The 6,063-nt window shown below is 37.9% G+C and overlaps 1 pseudogene; it reads right to left on the reverse strand.

The window, feature by feature from the left end:
* Positions 1–5,209: 5,209 nt before the first annotated feature.
* On the reverse strand, positions 5,210–5,657 carry LOC122225960 (annotated as a pseudogene).
* Between the last annotated feature and the right edge of the window lie 406 nt (positions 5,658–6,063).

Here is a 6,063-nt window from a genome sequence, read left to right on the forward strand (position 1 = left end):
AAAGGAATTCACAAGAGGAGTTCATACATAGCAATCCAGGCCCTCCTAAAGAAGGAAGAAAAGTTTCAGATACGCACAACATAACCTTTCACCTTAAAGAGCAGGAAAAAGAACAGCAAATAAAACCCCAAACTAGCAGGAGACAGGACATAATAAAGATTAGAGCAGAAATTAATGCTATTGAAACAAGAAAAAAAAAACCCACTAGAACAAATCAATGAAACCAGAAGCTGTTTTTTGAAAGGCTTAACAAAAGTGATAAACCACTAGCCAGACTGATCTAAAAGAAAAAGGAAAGGACCCATATAAACAAAATCAGGATGAAAGAGGAGAGATCACAACCAACACAGCAGAAATACAAACAATAATAAGAGAATATTATGAGCAATTATACACCAATAAAATGGGCAATCTGTAAGAAATGGACAAATTCCTAGAAACATATACACTACCAAAACTTGAAACAGGAAGAAACAGACAATTTGAGCAGACCCATAAGCAGTAAACAAATCAAATTAGTAATCAAAAATCTCCCAAAAAACAAGAGTCCAGGGCCAAATGACTTTCCAGGAGAATTCTACCAAACATTTAAGGAAGACTTAACACGTATTCTTTGGAAGCTCTTCCAAAAAATAGAAATGGAAGGAAAACTTCCAAACGCTTTCTATGAAGTCAGCATTACCTTGATTCCAAAACCAGACAAAGACCTCACGAAAAAGGAGAACTAAAGACCAATTTCCCTGATGAACATGGATGCAAATATCCTCAACAAAATATTAGCCAACCGGATCCAACAATACTTTGGAAAATTATTCACCACGACCAAGTGGGATTTATACCTGGGATGCAGGGCTGGTTCAATATCCACAAAACAATCAATGTGATACATCACATCAAAAACGAAAGGACAAGAACCACATGATCCTTTCTATAGATGCAGAGAAAGCATTGGACAAAATACATCTCCTTTCTTGATAAAAACCCTCAAGAAAGTAGGGATAGAAGGATCATACCTCAAGATCATAAAAGCGATATATGAAGGACCCAACGCTAATATCATCCTCAATGGGGAAAAACTGAGAGTTTTCCACCTAAGGTCAGGAGCAAGATAGGGCTGTCCACTCTCGCCACTGTTATTTAACCTACTATCGGAAGTCTTAGCTTCAGCAATCAGACAACACAAAGAAATAAAAGACATCCAAATAGGCCAGGAGGAGGTCAAACTTTCACTCTTCGCAGATGACATGATACTCTAAATGGAAAACCCAGAAGACTCCACCAAAAAACTGCTAGAACTGATTCATGAATTCATCAAAGTTGCAAGATATAAAAACAATGCACAGAACTCAGTTGCATTCCTATACACCAACAACGAAGCAACAGAAAGAGAAATCAAGGAATCGATCCCATTTACAATTGCACCAAAACCCACAAAATACCTAGGAATAACCAAAGAGGTTACCTCTTGTAACCAAAGAGGTGAAAAATCTATACACTGAAAACTATAGAAAGCTTACAAAAGAAACTGAAGAAGATGATGATGAAGAAGAAGAAGAAGAAGAAGAAGAAGAAGAAGAAGAAGAAGAAGAAAAGAAAAAGATTCCATGCTCCTGGATAGGAAGAACAAATATTGTTAAAATGTCAATACTACCCAAAGCAATGTACATATTCAATGCAATCCCTATCAAAATAACACCAGCATTCTTCACAGAGCTAGAACAACCATCCTAAAGTTTGTATGGAACCAGAAAAGACCCCAAATAGCCAAAGAAATCTTGGTAAAGAAAACCAGAGCTGGAGGCATCACAATCCCGGACTTCAAGCTGTATTACAAAGCTGTAATCATCAAGACAGTATGGTACTGGCACAAGAATCAATGGGGGAGAATAGAGAACCCAGAAATGGACCCACAAACGTATGGCCAACTAATCTTTGACAATGCAGGAAAGAAAATCCAGTGGAATAAAGACAGTTTCTTCAGCAAGTGGTGCTGGGAAAACTGGACAGCAGCATGCAGAAAAATGAAACTGGACCACTTTCTTACACCATACACAAAAATAAACTCACAATGAATGAAAGACCTAAATGTAAGACAGGAAGCCAACAAACTCCTCGAGGAGAAAGCAGGCAAAAACCTCTTTGACCTTGGCCGCAGCAACTTCTTACTCAACACGTCTCCAGAGGCAAGGGAAACAAAAGCAAAAATGAACTATTGGGACCTCATCAAAATAAAGGCTTCTGCACAGCGAAGGAAACAATCAGAAATACTAAAAAGCAACTGATGGAATGGGAGAAGATATTTGCAAATGACATATCAGATAAAGGGTTAGTATCCAAAATCTATAAAGAACTTATCAAAGTCAACACCCAAAAAACAAATAATCCAGTGAAGAAATGGACAAAAGACATGAATAGACACTTCTCTAAAGAAGACATCCAGATGGCCAACCGACACATGAAAAAATGCTCAACATCACTCCTCATCAGGGAAATACAAATCAAAACCGCAAAGAAATACCACCTCACACGTGTCAGAATGGCTAACATTAACAACTCAGGCAACAACAGATGTTGGCGAGGATGCGGAGAAAGAGGATCTCTTTTGCACTGCTGGTGGGAATGCAAACTGGTGCAGCTACTCTGGAAAACAGTATGGAACTTCCACAAAAAATTAAAGATAGAACTACCCTATGATCCAGCAATTGCCCTAGTATATCCAAGGGATACATGTGTGCTGTTTAGAAGGGGTCCATGCACACCAGTGTTTATAGCAGCACTATCAACAATAGCCAAAGTATGGAAAGAGCCCAGATGTCCATCACTGGATGAATTGATAAAGAAGATGTGGTATATATATATATATATATATATATATATATATATATATATATATAAAATGGAGTATTACTCGGCAATCAAAATGAATGAAATCTTGCCATTTGCAACTACATGGGTGGAACTAGAGGGTATTATGCTACATGAAATTAGTCAGAGAAAGACAAATATCATATGACTTCACTCATATGAGGACTTTAAGATACAAAACAGATGAACATATGGGAAGGGAAGCAAAAATAATTAAAAAAACAGGGAGGGGGACAAAACATAGGAGACTCTTAAATATGGTGAACAAACAGAAGGTTAATGGAGGGGTTATGGGAGGGGAGATAGGCTACATGGGTAAGGGGCATTAGGGAATCTATTCCTGAAATCATTGTTGCACTATATGCTAACTTGGATGTAAATTAAAAAAATAAAATAAAATAAAATAAAATGGGTCTTTTTTAGACGGCAAAAAAAAAAAAAAAAAAAAAAAAAAAAAGAAAATGGTTGGCTTAGGACTGAGGGTGGAGAAGGTTGGCCAGAATGAGGAAGAACAACTCAGTTGCATTCCTATACACCAACAACGAAGCAACAGAAAGAGAAATCAAGGAATCGATCCCATTTACAATTGTACCAAAACCCACAAAATACCTAGGAATAACCAAAGAGGTTACCTCTTGTAACCAAAGAGGTGAAAAATCTATACACTGAAAACTATAGAAAGCTTACAAAAGAAACTGAAGAAGATAGAAGAAGAAGAAGAAGAAGAAGAAGAAGAAGAAGAAGAAGAAGAAGAAGAAGAAGAAGAAGAAGAAGAAGAAGAAGGAGATACTCTGGGTACTGGAAATGTTCTTTATTTGGATCTTGATTGTGGTTATGTGAGGTAACCATATTTGACATTGTTAATTAACCTCACTAAACTGTATACTTCAAAATGAGTGCTTTTATTATATGTAAAATGAATATATAATATACATTATATCCTAGGGGCACCTCATTGGTTTAGTTTGTAGAGCATGTGACTCTTGATCTTGGGTCATGAGTTCAACCCCCACGTTGGGCCTAGAGCTTATTTATATATATACATGTGTGTGTATACATACACACACATACACACACATATGTATTATCGTATATAATACATATGATGCCTCAATATATGATATATAAATAAATTATATATAACAAATAAATAATACATATTATCCCCGATATATAATATATATTTTACCCCAATACATAAGTAAATCATATATATTTATAATATATATAATATTACATATTGTACCCCTATGAAGCTGATTTCAAAAGTATATGCCTTACCATGGGTTGTAGAGCTGTACATAATCTAGTTCCTGCCTCTGTCTCTAGCCTAATCTCATACCAGCTCTCCACCTAGCTCATTGTCTTCTCTTCAGCCACAAGGGGTCTCCCTTCTTCAACAAAGCATGACCTTTCCTGTGGCCAGGCTTTTGCACTTGCTGCTGCTTTAACCCAAAGTACTTGCCCCTAGCTCTTTTTATGTCTGGCTCATTCTCATTCTAAAGATCTTCCTTCAAATGTTCCTTCCTCAAAAACCTGTTCTTGCTGGTTTAATATAACCACGCCTTACCCTAACCCACTCCCCTTTTCACTTGGCTTAGTTTTCACAACCTAGTGAAGGTGTTATCTTCCAAATACGACCAGGGACGTTTGAGTGGCTCAGTTGGTTGAACATCAGACTCTTGGTTGCAGCTCGGGTCATGATCCCAGGATCATGGGATCAATTATCTCTCTCTCTCTCTCTGCCCCTCTCCCCTGCTCATGCACTGTCTCTAAAAAAGAAACAAACAAAACAGTTTTTGAGATTCTGTTAACAATAATTTTACGTTTTAATTCAAATTAGTATTCCATTGTATAAATATCCCACAATATATTTATCCATTCACTTTGTTGATAGAAATTTGGGTCATTTCCAGTTGGGTCTACTATGAAAAAAACTGCTATAAACATTTGTGTATAAGTATTCCATGGACATCTTTTTCATTTCTCTTGCAATACTCCCACTCAGAAAAGAAGGATATCTGCAAAGTCTCATGTTACAGCCCACTCTTAATTATTTTATTCTGAACTACCAAGCACTTCAGGTGGGGGAAGACTACTTAGCTTTAAATGGTATCAAACAAATTATAATATTTAGATATGCAAGAGCTATCCCTGATGGAAATGGTGAAAGAAGAGAGAGAAATTCATACATTTAGTACTTCTTTCTAAAAGTATGACCTCACTATTTTATTTGTTGTATGGCAGAATAAACAAGCATTTTAAATACCAGTTTGAAAGGCATATTCTATATGAATATCTACCAAAATATGGATAAATTAGAGTGTATTCATATAATGCACTATTAAGCAGGATGTGCACAAGCTAGAGCTACATGCGTCAACATGGATAAGGCTTTTGAAAAAATAGTTCGACTTTTTATTGAACAGGTTACAGAAGAGGCTTGGTCAGAGAAACCAAAGCATATGTCATCATCAGACTCCTCTGATTCTTCTTTCTTTGCTTCCACTTTCTTCTCCTAGGTGGCGGCGGGGCAGCCCTGGTGGAGGGAGCAGGACCTTTTGCTGGTGGAGCATCAGCTGCTGGGGCAGATTGACCAGCCCCTACATAGAGGATGAGGCCCCAGTGTTGATACTGGCCAGGGCCTTTGCAAGCAAGCCTGGCCAGAAAGGTTCAACATTTACACCTGCTGCCTTAATGAGGGCATTGATCTTGGCCTCTGTGACCATCACCTCATAGCCGTGCACGATGAGGGTCAAGTAGGTGCAGGTGAGCTCTGAGAGGGAGGCCATGGTGCGGGTGAGGGCTGAGCAGAATCAAGTGAGGGCCTCACCCCAGTGCGTCCTTCGATTCCCTGGAAGGATTGAGCACCTTAACAGCAGCTGGGGAAAAAGCAACATGGGTAAATCTTATAGGGGAATCATCTTATAGTTTAGGTTCATCATATATTTAGTCATCAATGATATATATGTTGTCTACTTTTCATTAAGGGAGGGAGACATCCATAGGCCCCTAACTAAGGAGTAGCCCTGTACAGTCATGTTATATCATCCCTCCCACTGCACTCCCACACACATATTTTGGACAATAGATATATGTCTGACCCATGAGCAGCCAATCCATAATTAAAGCTAATACATACAAACTCCATGCTCAATACAATTAAAACAAACACATGCAATCTGTGCTCAATAAATT

The sequence above is a fragment of the Panthera leo genome, chromosome C1, assembly GCF_018350215.1.
Source record: "Panthera leo isolate Ple1 chromosome C1, P.leo_Ple1_pat1.1, whole genome shotgun sequence".
Classification (NCBI taxonomy): Eukaryota; Metazoa; Chordata; class Mammalia; order Carnivora; family Felidae; genus Panthera; species Panthera leo.